Raw genomic sequence first — 21,460 nt, forward strand, 5'->3', positions numbered from 1 at the left:
CCAGGCTTTTCTTACCTGCCAGTGCATGTGTTGTGATGTAGCAAGGTGCAGGACACTTAACAGATGCTCTATTAGATGCTCTATTATCTGCAATCCTTGCAAAATGCTATCAAGAGCAGGACTCTCCCTTTCTGTACCTCCTGTGTTAATTAAACATTCCTTTAACCAATAGAAAATTTAGAAACTATACTATTGCTTGTGCTATTTTAGCTTCTTGGAATAACAAGCTTATAATATGTGCCTTTAACTCTAGTTTAAGACCACACAGACTCCAAATATATAATATTTTTAATAATAATTTTAAAAATTCTCTTGACTCTAACAATATTCTTAAGTATCATTAATATCGCCTCAGTGACATTTCCTGTAGGACATAAACAACCAGAGAAAAAAGGACAAGACTTCCCTCCACTGGAACAAGATGAAGTGTTACAGGCAACTATCTACACTCATTTTGCCTTTACACTGCGGCCCATGACTGCACAAACCACAAAAGAAACTCATTTTTCATGTATCTTTCACTGACAGGGCTGTTGAAAGATGAATTATCTGCTCCCAGCTGTTAGATTATTCAAATTCTCAGCCTCCTAAGAGAAAAGGCTGGGAGAACTGGCATTGTTCAGCATGGAGAAGGGAAGGCTTTGGGGGTGACCTCACTGGTGCTTTCTGGCACCTGAAGGAACCAACAGGAAAGATGGAGAGAGACTATTGGTAAGTACCTGGACTGACAGGATGAGGGGGAATGGACTCAAAATGACATAGAGTTGGTTTAGATTGGATAGTAAGAAAAAATTCTCCCCTGTGAGGGTGGTGAGGCCCTAGAAGAGTTTATCAAGAGAAGATGAGGCTGCCCTGTCCCTGGAAATGTTCAAGGCCAGGTTGGTGCGGCTTGAAGAACCTGGTCTACCCTCCTATTGCAGGGGATTGGAACAAGATGATCTTTAAGTTCCCTTTCAACCAAAACCATTCCGTGATTCTGTGATTCCATATACAGTATCTGGGAAGCATCTGCTGAGCAAAGCAGATTGCTGGCTAGAGAACCTCAGAATAATACAATAGCTCTCCCAATAGTTTTCTCCTCACTTGGCATACAGGACACAAGCTAGATTTAGTAATAAGAGCAGCATTTCCCCAGGAGGCTGCAGGAAGAAAGGGCTGCTGGAAGCAGGTTCCCTGGTTGCATTGCTTCTCCATGCCATCACACCTCCAACACAAACCTGGCTGAACCCTTCACCTTTTACGTGAGCAAGAGAATGATTGTGACATTGCCCTCAAAAGCCCCAGAGAGGCACAGATACTCCAGAGCTCACCTACAGTTCACGCAACTTGATTGGTCTGCACATATCTTGCAGTCTTTGTTAACATCCTCCAGTGTTTCACAGGCACCCCAAATTACATTATGAACTTTGCACACATGGGTGTGTGCTGCTACACCCACAGGATAGACAGACAGAAAGGCAATTTTTTTTCCCAAGCAATGCCAAGGTGGACTAAATCCATGCATCAGCATCTTTGTAATGTCGTTTACAGTGCCCTGCCCAGTGAAGACATCCTTGTCCTGCTGGTGTGCAAGGATGAGCAGCTTCTTTATGACAGCTACACCTAGATCACTTTCTCTCTTCATGGAAAAGCAGGGTAACAAACCCCTGCACCACACAACGATTCTTCCTATTCAAGAGCTGTCTTGGGGCTCTAGACTCAAGGAACAGCTGTTACCTTCACCTACTCTAGCAGGCCCCTGTACTGCAGAATTCACTTGGCAGAAGGAAGATTTCCACTGTGTTACGGAAAATGTAAGCAAACCAGTACACCAAAGCCGAAGATTACCCTTTTGAGGCTGATACAATGGCTGTGATGACAGGAGCTGATAAAGCAACAGAGTAGTAAGACCATTCATAGCAACCAGTGATTCTTATGGAAAGGTGGAAGATGATGAGATGAAGTGTTTACCACTTTGTTATTGCTGTTGCCTGACATCAGGAGGAAAAAAAAGAAAATATTACCCGTATCTGATACAAAATGCATAGCCCTTCCCACTTTACAGCTCCTACAAACTTAATTTTTAACTAGAGTCTTACTACTAGATTGATCAGGAAAGGAAGAAGAGAAAAGAGATGGCAGGCAGAGGTTTTTATACTAACACATATCTAATGATATTTTAAGAGAAAGGGACAAAGAAAACAACAGGAAAAATATCAACTAAGTGCACACTAGTGTTCATTAAACATAAATGTGCTTTTTCTCAGTGAGGACCTTAAACCTGTAGCCCCCCTCAGAAGAAAAAGAAACAACTTACAACTCCAGTTCTTAGCTCCAACTTTGGTGCTATTAATTTTTTCAGCGATTTAAGAAGTTCCTCTTGGCATTCCTACAGTTTGGTATTTTGTAGGCATTTGGGCTTCAGTGCCTAACAAATGGAGATAACTGTGAATCAGGTAATTTCTTTTGTGTGATTTAAGACTGCAATTTCTTTATAGGTACATTTACAGGAGTGAAACTATCCATTCCAGGGGTGAAAAGATGTAAATCTTAGTCCAAGAACCCATACAAACCTAAAAAAACAAGCAGGTGATATCACAGCTGGCAGAAAACAACAACCTGCTTTTTATCAGCAAAACTGTTTTTCATTCTGTTAATCTATTTCAGAAAGTTTTCCTGCTTGGTTCTGAAAGCTACAAAAAACCCTGTTTTCCAATTCACATCACTAAATTGCAGCCATGGGCCCAGAACTAATTATTTTATGTCTGCATCAACATAAAGCAGTGAAACAGTTCTTAACCAAAAAAGTCAAGTTAGGCAAAAAGCCTAACTGTCTAAAGCAGTACCTGGAAGGAAGGAAGTTTTGACAGTGAAAGTATGCATATCTGGAAGAAAATATATTACAATTAGTTCTACTTAACACATTATGGCAGGAACAATAATTTATGTATGGCAGTTTTGTAATTAATTATGTGTACCTATCTGACACACCCAGTGTGACACAGTATCACATGAGCTTTTGTAATAAGCTACCTGGGGAAAAAAAAAATCATACCTGTAAATATCATACACATATTTGTAATCTTCTTTTGCTAATAGGAAAACACTGAAAATGAAAATGTAAACGAAAAATCTGTTTTAATATTTGCTATTCAAAAATTTTAAAAGAGGCACAAGCTAGCAATCTACAATATATCAAATTCTTCTTACTTTAGGATATTGCAGTGGAGGGAGGAGCAAAGGAAAAACTGTCTGTAGATCTTATTTATGGAAAATGTGCCATTACATAAAAAGCCAATCACAGCAGGATCCCTTCCATTTCTTGGATACCTTGAAATGCTCCTAGGAAGCCACATTAAGAGTTATTTTTAAGAAAAAATTATGACTTGTTAAGAACTTCTAATTAAGCTCCCCCCCTTCCATGGTATTTCTATGAAAAACAGCATTGAGCAAAGGCTTCCAGCTACCCCTGTCTGGTTGCTTTTTAGTTTTCATCTTTCCAGCTACTGTGCAAAAGGAACTTAGTTTATCTCCCTAGTTTAAAAAGCCATCTCTCCTTTTTCCTTCCCGCAGGTGGATAGGTGATGGAAACAGTTAAATTCTTACCATCTCCATCAAGTGGATTTGTTAGGTGAACAGACTGCACGTGAATGACACTAAAACTCCAGGTAGTAGCATTTGACCTGCAAAATCAGTGGCTTTGAAGCAAGGAGAGCCAGGAAAGGAGCAGCTGCTCAGTTTTCTCTGCTGGAAATCACTCTTTGCATAGTTTACAATGAAGATGTTCTCAGCCTGACTCTATCAAATTACCAGGCAACAAACACTATTATTTCTTGACATGTCTCTTTTGGTTTCCTGCCACTGGTTGAGGTCCCTGAATGTGGCCACAGACACAGAGACTCCTGTGGAGGTCTATGAATCTTTGCCAAAATCTGCAGGTAAAAGGGACAGAGAGAAATATAGTGCAATATAGGTAATATATTGGGATTTCCACAAAGTTATTGTAATTTCCACAAATCATAAAAGGTTCAGAAACTCTGCTTATGCCAATTCCACCAATTTACTGCTTGGGAAAGGAAGGGGTTAATACTGTGCACCACAGCAGGTGCTGAGACTGTAAGGCAGTAACTGTAAGGAGACAGCATCAGATCCCAAGCTGAAGATTTTATAGATGCTGGTACCTTCTGCTGTTTTTGATGTCATACTAGCTTGGGGCAGTATGAAACACATAAAACAGTAAGTTGAGTAGATCACAAGTCTTGGTACTTATCTGAATTTTCCATGTTTTTGCCCTTAGGTTTGATGCTGTAAGTCAAGACTGCTCTCATCACTCCTACATACTCTTATCTAAACCTAGCCTCACCCCTTAAAGCTTTCACACCAGCATTTATTAATAAATAGAAAATAATTTTTCTACACTGGTAGATACACAGCTTAAAAAAATATAAAATCAAACAGAGTTAAACTTGAAAGAAAACCCCCCCAGAAAGCCAAACAAACAGCTAGTACTAAATATAAAGTTATCTTTTTAGGCTCTCTGAGAGAGAGGTCACAACAACCTTGATGTATTAGCATCACTGAGACACAAGATGAAGTTCCTGTGGTGTTCCTGTTGTCACATGTGGTCTACTTCTCTTTGAGCCTGTCATGCTGGGATGCTGTATCCACATCCATGCTTTTCACCAAAAAGATAAAATACCATGTCTGCTAGAAGCTAAGGCAGTTATTACTGCATCAATGCAGTAATAATCAATGTTTGATTAAAAAAAAAAATAAAAAAAATAAGATATTCCTTCTTGCTTTTTCCTTTCTGCAGTCAGAATTCTTCAAACAATGGTAAAAGAAAGCATTCTTGTCCATCTTTTCTTATGCTTACCAGTACAAAAAAGATCATCCCTTAGTAAATAAATAAAATGTTTCAGGAAACACATGACATACCAAAAATACGGAACAAACCCAAATGAAAAGATGTGTATACACCTTTCCTAGCTTATCCACCTTTGACTTTGTAGCAAGTACATTTCCATCTCTGAGATCTGCTGAACGACAGAACATGTGGGAGGATAGTGGGACAATTAGTTTTATCAGGATTTTAGAAAAGAGAGACAAAGCAGTATGCATGAAAGAAGACAAAAGTAGTAAGCCTGAACACAGAGTCACGATGGCACTGTGGTTAAGAGGTACATTTATCACTAATTCCAAAGACCATTAATTTTAACAACCGTTTAACTGAGTCAACCTTTAGAGTTCAGAAAAGGATTAGTGCCTTGGCAGGGAGATAAAAAAGTCCCACCTTCCATCCTCTTACAGGTGTTTGACAAATCAGAAAAGGGGTGTTTACCTTATATTCAGGGTACATACACACTGTAGTCATGAACTCACAGAATGGTTTGGGTTGGAACAGACCTTAAAGTCCATCCTGTTCCAACCCTGCCATGGGCAGGGACACCTTCCACTATCCCAGGCTGCCCATCCAACCTGGCCTTGGACACTGTCAGGGATGGGGTAGCCACATCTTCTCTGGGAAACCTGTGCCAGGGCCTCTCCACCTTCACAGGGAAGAATTTCTTCCTCATATCCAATCTAAACCTGCTCTCTGTCAGTGTGAAGCCATTGCCCCTTGTCCTGTCACTCCAGGCCCTTGCCAAGAGTCTCTCTCCATCTTTCCTGTGGGTTCCCTTCAGGCACTGCAAGGCCACAATGAGGTCACCCCAAAGCCTTCTCTTCCCCAGGCTGAACAATCCCAATTGTTCCCTCAGCCTTTCCTCCCAGCAGAGCTGCTTTATCCCTCTGGTCACCGTGGTCCCTCCTCTGGACTCACACCAATAGGTCCATGTCCTTCCTGTGTTGGGGACCTCAGATTCTCTGTTCAAGCTTGCAGCACTACTATGCTCCTGAAGGTGGATAGTCATTCCTAAGGACTTTCTTAATTATTTGTAATTACTATTTTTATCAGTATTGGTATTCAAAGATGCTACTGTATATTCACAGTAAGATGTAGAAACCACCCAGCATCTCTTGGCTGCAGTGCCATTCCAGGAAGATTAACACAGTTCCAGGAGTAAAACAATTATTTAAAACATAACCGTTTTAAATAATTTGAAAAAGAACATCAATAACCAAAGAAAATTTCTTAAATTATGCCAAAGCCTGTAATTTCAGCTTTTGACACCATGCCCTTCCCATGGAAAAAATCCACAAATATCATTAATACACAGGTCAAAGATCCTCAGGAATGACCCTCACAACTCTCTGCTCCAGAGAGCCTCGAGGGCTGAGGTCACAGCCTCCCAGGAGCTGAGGCTCCCAGGGTTTCATCGCTTTCCCTCTCCATGACAAACACCTTATTGTCCTGGGCCAGGCACTCCCCACAGAACAGCAGTGTTCAGGCGCTGTGGATCCTTCAGAAGCAGGCAGAAATGTGCCAGAGCACAACATTTGCAAAAGTTGTTTTATTGGAGTTTTTCCAACTAGATCTGATTATCAGATCCCTTCTGCCATATATGTAAATAAATGGCTTGGCTGAAGCTGTATAACACTGCGCCTGGGTGCCTGGCCAAGTGTCAAAACAGTTTCAAAGGTACAATTTTGAATAACAGTGACAAGGTGGTTGTTTTGATTCTCCCTGGCACTTACGGGGAGCAGGTCTTGGTAAAGTGAAATGCTTGACAAAAAAATTGTCCAATGTTCATAAATTCAGAAACAGTTCAGTTAAAAATCAGAAAGACAGCATGACAAACCAAGTTAATACATTCTCAAGCCAGCCTGAAAATTTGCTTTCCTAAGGAATTTTTCCTTCTGCACAGTTCCACTCAGAATTAGCAAAATACAAATTCCTAACTTTTCCATCTCTATTCTGAGCCTGACTTGTGAAATGAATTTTGAACAGTAGCTTTAAAAAACTTCTGAGTTGTCCGAAAGGAAGCCTGTTAGAGAGATGACTATGCTCCATAATGTCATTAGGTTTTAGCTGCTCTCATGAATCAAATAAATTATACTGGGAGTGCTCGGCTCCAAAGCCAGTTAGGAATTACAGAGATGGTGCTGACCTTTCCAATTTTTAAATGCACATTTATCAGGTCTTGTGGGCCTTTTACAGTCTAGTGAAGCTTTAATTCTAAAAGATACAGACATACAGCTTAGTGGAAGTGGCATCTTCAGTCTCTGTTTCCTTATCTTCTCAAAAACAGCTTTGAGAGTTAAGCACATGGATCTTGCAGAGTGCTGCACTCTCATCCTCCATTTTTATCAGCTGTTCAGCTTTGAACAGCAGTTCAGTATTCACCATGTCAGCAGTACTGCCCTCCAGGAGCTGCATCCCCAGCCAAACCTCAAAAGAAAGAATCACTTCTTGGCACAGGCAGCTCCTCACAAGCTGCTCCACCTCCTGCCAACCACTTTGGGTCGAGGCTCAGTTTCCAGCACCCAGCCACAGAAGATGCTAACAACAGGAGCACAACTGATTCTCTTGACCCACCCCAGTTTCTCTCATCTCAGAGAAGTATCCAGAAATAGCTGCAAATATCTGCAGTGGCTCAGGAGAAGAGCCACTTTTGCTTTGGTAGGATTTTTACAGCACATCTGGAAGGCATCTTCTCATAGTGAGAACATCTGTCTTGGAGGGAAATGCTCAATGGAAGCTGGTTGCTTTTAACACTATTCCATGATGTGGTCTGTGGCACCTGAAGTTTAGCAGCTCCGCAAGCATGGAGGAGAAATTCCTCTTGGTTGTCAAGCATTTGTTTGACTCAGATCACATTGAAGCACATTTAGCATGACTCGGATAAAAAAGGTTTTACTTTAATGTACTGCTTAGCAAGAGGAAAAAAACCCTATGAACAACCAAAAAGCCAACCACATCCAAAACAAGATTTAATTACAAATTAGGAAGGACAATTGAGTAGCACTTAATGCAGCCACAAATCAAGAGAGGAGATTCAATGGTTCACCAGAGACTCCCCAAGATACATAATTTTTTAATTAACCATACTGTTTTCTGTACTTTATAGTAGAATGTGTATGATCCCTCAATTGAAACACAGGTTTTGTTTTGTGGTTTTATTTAAGTACGCTGTTGACCGCAGTTACAGGAAAATAAAATTATGCATTTATATGTCATCAAAATTAATGTTTTTTTGAGAAGTCTTTTAAATTGCCCAACTACCAAATCAAGTCCCGTAAAGTAATTCAAGCACGCTATAGTCCATACCCTACATAACAACATGCCATTTCTTTGAGTAAAACCAAACCAAACCAAACCAGAAAAACCTCATCATCAGGTTAAATAGAAACTCTGTTTCCACTGGAAGATTGCCTCAGAAGCAAAAGAGTGAGCAGGAGCAAGCTTCTCCCAGAAGGCTGTGAAGGCCTTGGGGCATGAAGTGCAAGGATTTTTCCAAGTGCATCATGAAGTTGTAAGCTCAGCAGTAATAAAAGCTCACACAAGTAGAAGATAAAGAAATAAGGAAATTCATATGGGGATAAAGCCCTCGGTGATCTACCTTTTGAGTAGTATTGAATTCCCACAACTGCTATACCAAAACTGTAGCATCCCTCAGCCATCTTGGCCATACTTTTTTTTTGACCTAGGAGTACATGTCCTTTAATTACTTCTGGGCAGACTCCAATAATCTGTAAGTCAGGTGATGTTACACACAGGTGCTGTAAATGATCCTTAACTGTCAGGATGGCTTTTCACTTCAAGTACTATTTTCTGAACTCATTTATTCTAAAAGAAACAGTGAAACTGAATTTCTTACATCTAGAATTCATGCTAGAGCATAGTTTTTTAAGCTTTCTATGAGCACAACGAGGCTTTTTTAAAAAACATTACAGAAATTAATCTGTTGTTAGGAAACCTCTTCAAAACAATTACAAAGAAATTTCGTAACTCATTTTTAGAACATACTCTGCTTGCTTGACTACATTTCACAAACTACAAATGGATTTAATTTTATTGGCATCATCTGAAAAATCATTGTTAAGAGTTTAATAATGAATGAGCTAGTAAGAGAATTACAAGGACATAATGCATGCCGTAACATAGTAAAGAATAAGACAGGCTGACCTCATGAAATCCATGAATTTGGCAAGCGTTCCTGTTCAGGACAGCATCTGAAGCACTTCTTTCAACTGGACACAAATTACAATGTTCTAAAAGGTTATCACCTCAAAGAGATTTAGGACTATATGTACCCGTTTAGATAACAGGACTTTAGCTGAATATGAATCACAGAAGACACAAAATACTCAAAAGCCCAAGATGTTTACATGCAAAATATTAATAAATAAAATACAACACTGTCTTAAACTCTTATGATAATCCACACCTTAAGTAAACTTCAGATCTTTGCACTTCACTATCAGATACAGACTTCAAGTACCTGCACAAGTCTGCATGAAAAGAACAGACACACATTGGGTTGCTGTTGTTGTTAAGCATGCCATACTTCCTTTCCCTTCCTGATGAACATCCATCTGCTTTCACTTAGAGGAAACTTGTCAGACAGCAAAATTAAGATGTTCCAAAATATTTAATTTCACTTGGGCTGTGGCCAGTAGTCAAAAGCAAGATTACAGTACTACATGCCCATCCAAATTCGCAACTAAAAAACATAAAACTCTGTGATAGTTTTGATGAAAATTAAAATGCAAGTGAATTGTTTTGTAAATCAAAATGCTACATATTAGATGTGGAAGTCCTTGGAACGGAGACAATAAACATTCCCTACTTGAGAGAACAAAAACCAACAAAACAAACCCCTTAGGAGATGCTTATGTATAGGACTGCTAGATCTTAATTTAAAGTTCACCATGACTGCGTTGAAACACATAATTCCAGGAGCTGTAACAGTAATTTTATAATGTTATTAATGTTAATGTTATAATATTTTAATATGAATTAAGATTAAATCACCAGCAGCTAAATGGTGTTTATTAGATAATAAAACTGCACAATGCCCACAGTCACACACATAAAGCCACATAATCTGGTTTGAAATGGTAACTACCCAGACCACGTTTGCTAAAAGATGTTTAGACGTATACTACTAAAATCTGAAGTTTACAGATGAGACTGGGGAAGAATTTGTTTTAGTTCCCTTTCCATCTTCAGCTATGTCAAAAGACAGGCTTAAAATAAAAACTGAGGAAAACAAAGAGTTCTAAGACGACTGATAAATTAAAATTTTTGCTCATGCATGAACCAGTTGGTTCTCTTCTCACCCCTTTCCACTTCAAAAATACAAGCACCCAAAGTCTAGGGAGCAAAAGAATACCTGACTGCATATCACCAAAATTTGGTATTCTAATGAAAGCTTTGAGCAGACATCATGGACACAAAGCACACTGGGCCCAAAGGAAACAAGGTGCTTAAATGTCCCTAAACCAAATAAACAAGAAAGATCAAAATTAAAACTATACAGAGTTCAGCCAGACCTTGTCATGATCTTTTGGGGTGAGCTGTGATTGTACTCTGCATCAAGAAGGATTGAGAAGTTTAAAACAGTTACATTTGCTGGCAAGTTTTGTACCCACAGCACAATTTTTGCAGTAAGTAAACCCCTATATGATTTTAGTGGCCTCTTCCTTCAATTAAGTAAAAGAAACACTGCCCTACTTGTAAACAAATTGAATTGACAGCTTATGTATGGATAAAGTTGAATCTAGAAGAACCAGTAGACATCATCCAACACATCATATACTGGTTTTAGCTGTAGCTAAAGTCTGTTACAGACTATGCCCATATTACAGTATTCCCATCCTTAGCAAAACGAGAACAATACTTGCAGTAATATTTTTGTTGAACAGCTAGCTCCTGGACTCCCTGATTACATATGAATTTTGCTCTTCTAGCCTCAATTACTGCAGTGAGAAGACTAAAGCTCAGGAATTCAAACAGATTTGCTCATTTGTCTGATTGTTTTCTCATTCAGCGCTTTCTCAGGGTTTTTGAGGATATGATTTATGCTCCCTGAATAGCCAAGCTTGGCATAACTAGTGCCATTTAAGGGTAACAGAATCTAAGGAGAATCATCCCTGAAGCTAAATCAAAATGTCTGTGAGTCAGGCAGAGAGGAAGGGTTCCAAGTTTTCGCACTCCCAACTCATCTGCTCAGTTTATAGGCTTCATTAAACAAAACTAAATTTATAGCAGGCAAATTTAAAAAGAAAAGTGAAAGTTCTCTGTGCAGTTGTATTTACACAGCATTTGTAACACTTTTTAGCAAAAAACATGAAGCATTTTTAACAACTTTTAAAAAATTTAGACTAATACAATTGAATCCTCATACCTGAATGAAAACCATTTACTTGAGTCATTTAATAAACTTACATTCAGCATGATAATGCATTTCCCTTTCAGTCTGCAGTATACAGGAACTAATACCCCCTGGCATTTGGAGGATACACAAGGCACTTTTGAGGCCTTTGATCTACCCAAGTAACTACCATGTAGGACAGTATACTCCCTTTACAGAGCCTTTGAATTACTCAGGTTCATAAAAACATACCTTCACAATTAGGAGATTTAGTAAGAGAGTATAACACTCAGAAAACCAAAGAAAGATTTGCCTTCAAACTTGGCCAAACTGCATTTCTGCAATTTGTAGCACTTGGAGCATGCAGACTGACTCCATCCCATGGCAGGAGGCCACAGAAATGCAGACTGCTGCTCTGGTAATGCCTTGTGGTTTGGGCTTCTGCTGTTGTTTAGCACTTACGAAAACAATCCACTTGACAAGGTCAGAATTCATGACCAGGAAGTGTGGCAAGCAGAGTAAAACTTATATATAGAGCCCTATCGCTTGAAGTACCAGCTAAGGCCTTAAAAAGAAAGTTGCTGTAGTCATGATATTAAGGTTACCAATAATGCATTGTCTAGTCAGAAGAACTAGAAATCAGAAGAAACCTTGACACTTTTTTGTTCCCCTAAGTTATCCCACACAAAAAAAGATTTCTGCTGGTAACCAAGTTCTCTCCAATCCTAGTTTACTTAAACAGCTTTTTTAACTATGAAAAAAGTAAACCAAAAAGCTTCAGTGACCATAAACCAATGCACATTAGTCATTCTGCTAGAATTCCATCGCAGGTAAAATCTGTAATAACAGTAATAACAGTAATAACAATAATCTGAAAATAACAGCAAAACATTAAATAACACCATCCAGGTTATTCCAGCACCAATGGGAAAGACAGACTCCACACTAGCATAGTGGAAAGAAGTAACAGATCAGGGTCCCAAGGGCACATGGTAAGCTTTCAGGTCATTAAGAAAGTGAGCATTCCATGCCAAACATCTCACAGATGGGCTTGGCTGGGAGGCAAAAAACTGGCTTACAGCACAGTCCCATATAACACTGCCTCTCCAACTCTACCAATTCACCATCAGCAGTAGCCTGGAGCTAGAAAGAAGCTATCCACAAAGACAGAATTTTAGAGAAGCGAGGCCAATGAACTGAGTCTTACATGTGAAGCATGAGACTCAACAGGCTTGTGTCAGAAGTGGCTCACAGCCTTTGGGACCCACATTCGCACATAAAAAGTTTTGCCTACAAATGTTGTCTTATACTTGGTAATCTCATGCTGGTGTTCATATAAAATTTCCATTAAGAACAGCATTCCAAAATCAAAACAGACTGTATGCTCGTCATATGTATAAAGTTCATGCTGACTCCTGGGTTAAGTGACTTGTAACCAGCTTAACTACAAGATTTAGAGGCACTGGTGTGTTTCCAATAACTCTCAGGTGGCCACAGAGTGATGACACTAGTCACACATCAACCAGTGTTGTTTTAAACATGTTTGGGCTCAAAAAATCATCTGTGCAATGTGATGCTCCCTGATGATAAAGCTTCAGCCATATGCTTCACTCCTTCTCCTACTCTCCAGCAATATGTGTGATTTTACCTCTACCCTATGTGTTTTTTATGGCAAAACAATAATCTCATCATTCCTTTCAGTTTAGGGCACCAAGCACCCAGAGAGAGGTATGAGCAGGGCTCTTCTGCAGGGGCAGTTTCAGGAGAGGGGCAACTAAGTTACAGCCTGAGGTAGAGATGAGTCTGTTCTCAGAACTCACTGAAAAATAAAGAGAAGGGGTGGGATCATATTAACACCATGACTTTGGTACAAGGAGCCCAAAATCACTTTTCACCTATTCTATGGAGACAAATGCCTTTCAGTAAACAGTATTTATATCACACCTCAGGAGCCTTGAATCTCTCAAATAAAATCCAGCCTAAAGTCTAAGCACAAAGTAGAATTTAAAATGACTAAGCCACTTTACAAGACAAACAGCCAAGAAATCCAGGCAAAGCTAAAATTTATTTCAAAGCTATATGACTGCAAACTCAGCTAAGAATTCCCAGCTGGCTGCTCAGAGAAGAGCAAGCAAATCACATCCAAGAAATTAAAACTGATTTATGCTTTTGTTTTCATGACACTGACTCCTCAGCCTCATGAGTGAAATGTGATTACACATGATTAATTGCACTCTCACCTTAGCTGCTGTCACTCTGTAGTTTTTAAGTTAATTTCATAAATGCTCTTGCATAATGTACAGGGTTGAACCAGAATCACGTTTGAACATTCTAATTCCTATGTGCGTGTAGTCTAACAAGGAGATTTGCTGGCTGCAGTCACACAGTGCACTTTCAGGCAGCACACCCAAGAAGACAGGTACTGACCTTCCCATGCATCTTCTTAGATACCCCTTGTGCATACCTTACTTCTGATTGCTGCTCCTAATTCTAGACTGAAAACAGAAATATGAACACAGACATATTCCTGTTACATGAATAATGCGATTTACAGAAGAAATGTTTACCAGGAACATTTTCTCTTTGAAATATATTTTCAAGATGTTCCATATGTAAATAATTTCCTTTTCTTGTATGCCTCCTCTGAGATCTATACAAGGTCATAATTGATGCCCCCAATACAACCAGCAGAGGCAGAGACATTCCTAACAAGAACCTTTCCAGTGAAACTGCAACAGTGAACACTGATGCTTAAATTAAGCTACACTAAACATATTAAATCCAGAGACTGAAAAACTGTGTTCACATCTAAGAACAACTTGCTGAAAAACTAAATTCCTAAAAAAATTTTTAAAGTAAATTTTAATCACATAGACATAAGTCTGGAAAAGTATTTCACAGAAATATCCTGAAAGAGGGAATGATGACCACACATCAAGTAAGGTTTTGTTCGGTTTAGTACTTTCATTCAGTTTACGTCAATTAAAGCCAAGAGTTTAAATCCAGGCTTTCCTAAGCCAACTCCTCCTGGATTCAGAAGACAAAATATTTAGGGGTTGGCTGGGTGTTTTCCCCTTGTTCTCTACACAATCCCAAGCAACCTAAATGAGAACTGATCCTCCTTCAACTGGCATGACTTAGGTCTGCAGGGTTTCTTGGCTCAGACCGTAAGTGAAAGAAATAAAACTGATTTGGAATTGGAATCAGCTCTGAAGTGAATACAGGCACATCTCCATGTTCCTACCCGGGATGCAGCTGGCATCAGTGTTTATCTGAGAGTCAGATAAAACACAAAGGATCACCAACATATCATTGCAACACCTTTTCCTGTCCTACCTCAAGGAGGGAATTCCCACCCACAGGTTTCTGGGAATGGGACTTGGGCTGTGGGTTTGGGGAACCAGGACTTTGCGTGTTTCTTTCTAGCTTGTCAAAGGTTGACCCCATTCTGTCTGTCTTCGCTCCTACCCTAGATAACTGATAAAACCATGCTCCCAATTATCCTGGCTTTTAGCTGACTACTTTTTCACCTTTCCATGAGTTGGCCTCTTCAATTAAATCTTGCAGCACTCGCAATCAACCACAATCAGATTTAAAACAATTATCAACTCAATTGAAAACAATCATCAACACCAATCTGTGAAAACAGATCTATTATGATTCTGACAGCAGATTTTCTCACGTCTCTTTCTCTCTTACTTTTGACAAATTAAGTTTCAAAAACAGATTTCTATACATTTCTACAGTTCCTAGAACACATACAAAGAGAGAAACAATGACTACAGTAGATGTAATGCTCAATAAATAATTAAAATGAAATAATTCTGATTAAATACAAATTACCTGGCTTCCTATGGTCATGTGAACATTGTGGTGTTTAGTCCCAAGGCATGTCAAAAGAACAGAAAATTTAAAAATGGCTAGGCAATATAAACCCACATCTCATACAGAGTTAAGGACTCTTAGTACATGGATATATTTCAAGATGACAGTAAGGAGGAAATCTTTATAGAGTGATTTCCATTGTCCACCATTTCACATTCACCCTTGTGGACACAGCAATGTCACAGCGGTACAAAATTCTTTCTCTACATTGCTCAGCCCTGATGTCCTGGGCAGAATCACAGAAAAACACAAAAATCACGGTTGTGATTCTTTGGAGATTAGCAGTTCAATTCTCCCCTTGGAGAAGAGGACTCATCAGTGCCAGATGAGGTCTGCCACAGCTTGGTTCAGCTGAGTCTCGAAAACGCCCAAGGAAAGATTCCACCACCTCTCTGGTTGGCATGTTAAAACTCTTCTGCTACTCTAGTAGTGAAAAACATTCTCCTAATGACCAGTATGAATTTCTCCTAATGGCCAGTCTGAGCTGCAATTTGTGACAGTTGTTCCTTGTTTTCACAATCTGCCATAAACAAGAGTTCATCTCCACAGTCATCAGAACTTGTCTTCAAGAAGCTACTGGCTTCTTCTATAGGATGGCCCCCTTTGCCTCTTTTTTTTTGCCAGACTAAACAGGCCAAGGACCCTAATCTCTCCTCATTACTTATGGTTCCCATGGCTAAGAATCACCTTGGTAGTCCACTCTCCATTTTCTAAAGACTGTGCTTTTCATTTGAGGAACCTCAGGACTGACTGAAGAAACAGAGTACACGTACACAGCAATGCTGAGAAGGACAATTACTTCCCCTGATCTGTTGGCCATGGAGACCACTCTGCTGTTTGCCTTATTTGCAATGAAAATGCATCACTAACTCATTTCCAACTTGGCAGCAATCATTGTATCCCATAGATTTCCCACTAATGTTCTGTTCTGCCAGCTGCTTCCCAGACTACGTTGCTGCATGAAGTTGGTCTACATGGGCACAGAATTTCATGTTTGTTCTCAATGAACTTCAAGAGCTTTCTGTTAGACAAATATCAGCCTTCCTAAGATCCAGCTGAATTGAATTTCTACCACTTGATGCACTGAACCCTCTCTCGTGCCAATTTAATGTGATCTCTAACTTTTCTCTGGGTGCATTCCATCTCACCATCTAAGTAATTAACAGAGAGGTGACCTCACTGGCCCAATCCCTCACAGGCCACTTGTTATTTGTGTCCCGTGAGACACTGAGCCATGGAAGACTACACTTTGAACTCCAATACCCACACAATTTTCACTTAATCTAACAATCCATATACTTCCTCAGTGAGAGATGATAACAAAAACTGGAGTCAGAGAGTCACAGGATGGCTTGGGGTGGCAAGTACTTAAAGATCATCCAGTTCCAATCTCCAGGGACGCCTTCTACTAGACCAAGTTGCTGAAAGTTCCATCCCTGGGATGGGACATCCACAATTCTGGACAACCTGTGCCAGTGCCTCACAATCCTTACAGCAAAGAATTTATCCACCAATATGCCAACATCTACATATACAGTCATTTAATTACAAAAGACATTCAGGTTCATCAAATACTTCTTGCCCCTGATACATTTGGGTCAACTATTCTTGATTATCTTCTCATGCTTCTCAACTTTGGAAACAAATTCCCTGGAGACATGATACATAATATTTCTCAGGATTGCAGAAGGCTAACAAGCCCTGAATTACCCTTCTTTCTCTTCTTAAAAAGATGGGTGTAATAAATAAAGCCTTTCCCTAGTTTTCAGGAATCTCTCTATTGTATTTTCATAGAGAATTGCAACTGCAGAATTACAATTGCATCACCTATGTCTTTCATCATCCTAGCATCAATCCCATCCAGCCGGATGGATTTGAACATAGCCAGCTTTTAAAAATAGTTCTCAGTAGTAAAATACTCCGTTTCCTGTGCTGCACTGCTTATTTAAGTTCTGCTAGGCAATCTTTTTTTTGCTTTTGTACAAAACTGTATTTGGAACAAGAATGTATCATGCCTCTTGCTTGGTGGGACAAATTGCAAGAGAGGCCACCTCTTGCCTGTGCACTCAATCCCACACTTGGGCTCTGAGGACACAGCATTTATCCCCACCCCATCCTTATAAAACAGGAAAGGGCTCTACTCTCAAACTCAATGACCAGCTGTCTACCAAAAAGTGCTCCTCACAACTAGCCAGTGATATTAAAAATAAGAGATCTCAAATATCCAGAGCACTAGCCTCAAAATACTGATTAAGGGAGAAGAACAGAGAGTCAGGAAATAACCACAGCACAAAGAAAACTTCCAACCCTTCCCTTAATAGTATCTCCAAAGTAACTGAAGGAATGAAGAAAAATAATAATTCTCCTTTCTGATATATGACCTTAAACTTACTTAACAGGACTAAAATTACTAGACTCTGCATGGATTCTGTTAGGATGTGGCTGCTCCAGGGGACCAGCCCCAGCTCCCTCAGCCTTTCCCTGTCAGAGATGCTCCAGGCCCTAAATCATCTCTGCAGCCTCTGCTGGCCCTGCTCCAGGAGCTCCCTGCCCCTCCTGTGCTGAGGACCCCAGGGCTGGACACAGCTCTCCAGATGTGCCTGGCAGGGCTGGGCAGAGTTAATCTCATGTTCTTTGTTAACAGTGAAGTGGGAAACACAAGTGCAAAGCACTGCCTTGCTCATCTTCATTCAGCCTGTGTCCCTCTGACAGACCTCTGTATTTGATTTCAAATCTACCATGTTCACCTAATTTTCATATAATTTGTACCACTTGTTATCACTCGTGCTTTGCTGTATTCCCTTTGCTTTCAGTACTAACACCACATTCTAACAAAGAAAATGCACATCTCCAATGAGTGTGCAAGTAAACACGAAGTGCAGACTTAAGAGGACCACTAAAATCAACATTTTCTGGCAGAAAACATTCTCTAAAGGATAGAGACCACACTACCTGTGGCCCAGAATATCTTTTTCTTGTAGCATGCAGTCTTGGTGGGGAAATACTAGTAGAATTTCCTTGTTTATGCTAAAACATCAGAACATATGTTCCCCCGCTAATGCTATACCAGATACTTATTTGCAATATATTAAAGAAATTATTTAATCAAGGAAGAAACACACCAAACAAAATAAAACAAAATAGTTCTACAGTTGTAGGCTTACAGCAGAAAATTTATGTATTTTACCAAACAGTGCACTCAGATCAGAATTTGCTTTTTAAAGGAATGAACGTAAATTTCCATAAAGTATGAAAAAACATGGCATTTTAAAAAGTTAAGGCAATGAAATATGACCTTTTCATCACAGAATTAGTTATCCTTACTTTATTTTTCTGGCCTTAATCTTCCTGAACTTTCAAAACAATTACCAAATAGAAGCAATATCTCTATTAGTGCAAGTGGAACTTTCTTGTTCGTTGAGACTTTTGCACAGCACTGTCGAGAATAAAAACCCATCTACCTATGAGACATGCCAGTGAAAAGCCTGTAAATGATTTAAAGGAAACTGCTATTAGCAACTATAAGCATTTTAGATAAAAAGCATCTCACACAGGATATTTTGGGCACTATACTTTGCATGGAGAGGACATAAGGTTGCACATCGCAGGTAGGATTTTTGAAGTCTGAAAGAGAGAAAAAAAGGAAAAATAAGTGCAAGGATGAGCCCATTTTATTTTATAAATGAGTCAGCAGTACTGGGTGATATTTTTACAAAGCTGCATGGAGCAAAGCATCAAATGCTGCCAATGCTACTCTAGAGTGATAATATAGACAACACACTGAAAATTATATGTTTAGAGTAAAAATCCATATGAGGATTTGCATGCATTTAACAAAATTAAATCCTACTGTCTTAATTCCAACAATGAAATGTAATAAATTCAACTTATTCTCCTTACCCAGGCGACAAGGTACAAGTTTCATGCTCTGTATCTAGGGATGCTATGAGACCTACTTCTAGAATTCCACTTTTTATTTAAGGGCTCACAGTCACAATCACGTTAGTCACACTCAGTGTAGGTGTATGTATAAACTAAGAGAACTACTCTCTTTGAAGGCACCCTGCCATTTAATGAAAGACTTACAGAAGTGTGACTGTTTTAACATTTTGAACACATGAACCTCAGATCAGAAACAAGCTCCTACAAAGGGCTCCAGATCACCTTACTTCATCTCCCAGAACAAGGCTTATCTACGCTGCCAGGGAAATTAAATGTTAGCGCCAAGCAGAGAAGCTGGGTTTTGATTAATGCAGATTATTTTGATTAATGCAGATTATGGCACTTCAGAAAGGCAAGAGCTTCCCCATCTTCAAGGATGCAATCTATGGTCAGCAATGGAATCCCTGGCACTGTGTATTATTTTTTTCATTTTTTCAATACGCTTATCTAATTTTTAAGGTTACATACCAACAGCTAGATGTGCCAACCCTTAAGACTGGAAGTTTAAAATCATATTGAACGTCAAGAGCAAAACAACCTGTCCTCCTGTGTATATCAGCATCCTGGGCTGGGGGAATTCTGGCCTTCCAGAAAAGGTGACAAATGTGTTCAGTATTAATGCAACTTCAGCCTATTGATGATTCACCAGCAGAGGGCTGGCTACTGAAACACAAATATTCATTATTTGAAATCCAGTGCTGCAGTAAATGTAGCATTGACAGGCAAAAGTTTCCAAGAACCTGAAAATTAATACACACACCCCCTGTCCAAGTGGAATAGTATGAGCAGCTGATGCATCTGTAGGCTGTGACTGACTTGCTGTCAGATCACAGTTTAGTTTTGCATATGCGGTTGGTTCAACAGTATTACTGTGTTGGCAGAGTTGAGTCCAGACATCTCGTGTTTAAAATATTGGTGGGTTGTCATCACATCATCTTGGAAGCATACAGGTCCTCCTTCTTCTCGATCTGCTTGCTGGGAACTCTTTGTGGACAAGTTTACCAGCTGTAAGCTATGTCTTACCAGTTCTTGAAAAACTATGAGCCAGCCAAAGCAATAGCCTTTCCCCTCAGAGGAAAATTCAGCGTTCCCAATGGCAGGAAAACAATCTCAGCTGTATATGGGCCAACAGAAACATCCAGCAGAAGAAAATGCTGGGCCAAAACACCTGAGGCCCCATGTACAGAGCATTCCAGCACCAGGAACTGATACTTCTCCACAGATCAGCAGATTTGGATATTGTAGCAGATTGCCAGATTTGAGGCAGGTGCCTGTAAAGCACTGATTTCAGTGTGAATACAGACAGCTTTAGTACATGGTGGAGATGGGTTCAGTTCTGCTCTGAGACAAAGAGATAAATACACAGCTAGGAGTCTGCCTGACACTACAGAGGAATGAGAGGTCGGGAATAGGCCAAAACAAAGGTGAACTTCCAGCGGGAAATGAGTCTGTGTCTGTGGACACAGCCTGAGCTCTCTCAGCTTAGCAAAGTGACAGCAGAACTAGGCAGAGGAACAAACCAAAATGCCTGGGAAGGGACACATATATTAGGAAATAGGGGAAATGGAAAAAATATTAAGTGAGAAATTAATCAAGGATCCAGCATTTCTTATCACTATGTTGTTTAGGGTACCCTGAAACCTTAAATTCAAGTATAGCAGAAACCCACTGGCTGCTTTGAGAATGCACAGGACAAGGCAGTAGCCACTGAACATAAACGTAAGAATAAAGAAAAATGAAAACCATAGCTAGACAGTAGTATGACAAATGTTACTGGTTATCTGCAGAACTACAAAGGTTTTCCACTGAGATGGCAGGTTTGAGTACTGCATTTAGGTGCAAGACTTGATAGTTACCTTGCTACATTCAAAACACATCATGGCATAAACACCCTAGTACCCTGTGGGCTCCTCACCCTCTCCTTTCTACAAGTGTCATCAACTTTACTTCAGATGCAAAGAAAGGCAGGAAGAAGTGCCGAGGGGATCACTGACATTTTGTTCCATACTAGGAATGTATTGCTGTGGAGTACCTAATGAAGATAGAAGCAATGAGGACTAAAGGAGGTCACTGGTGGGAATCACTGTCATTCAATGTCTCTAACACCTTGACCTGGGATTTCATTTCTTCCTGCAGCAGGGCTGCACAGGGAAGTAAAAACCGAAACACATCAGAGCAGTAATGTACATTACTGGAGAAAGGATCACAGGGCATGTAAAGACCTAGGCTGAGAAGTTCCAGCTGCAGTCACAGGAATAAAGAAGAATGTACTGCACACACTGCATGGCTCTCAGAGCTCCATGGCTGCATAAACAGATCTTTTATCTCAAAAGCAAGCAGGTTGTTTCTTTGAAGTCTGCAGGGTCCTAAGTAGAGCAGCAAGGATGCAGTTATAT

General features: G+C 39.8%; 1 protein-coding gene across 4 annotated transcripts in view; it reads right to left on the minus strand.

Moving 5' to 3' along the window:
- Positions 1 to 21,460, minus strand: part of LOC102110477 (fatty acyl-CoA reductase 1-like) — a 119,995-nt gene that overhangs the window by 91,248 nt on the left and 7,287 nt on the right. The window contains exon 2 of one of the 4 annotated variants that reach the window (XM_088055493.1): positions 18,696 to 18,746. The exons of the other annotated variants lie outside the window; for them this stretch is intronic. The gene's annotated coding sequence lies outside the window, so the exon portion shown is untranslated. The remainder of the gene's footprint in view (positions 1 to 18,695; positions 18,747 to 21,460) is intronic. 4 annotated transcript variants of the gene reach the window in all.

The sequence above is a fragment of the Pseudopodoces humilis genome, chromosome 5 (assembly GCF_049639895.1).
Source record: "Pseudopodoces humilis isolate 2021_Gansu_Grassland_sample_001 chromosome 5, ASM4963989v1, whole genome shotgun sequence".
Classification (NCBI taxonomy): domain Eukaryota; kingdom Metazoa; phylum Chordata; class Aves; order Passeriformes; family Paridae; genus Pseudopodoces; species Pseudopodoces humilis.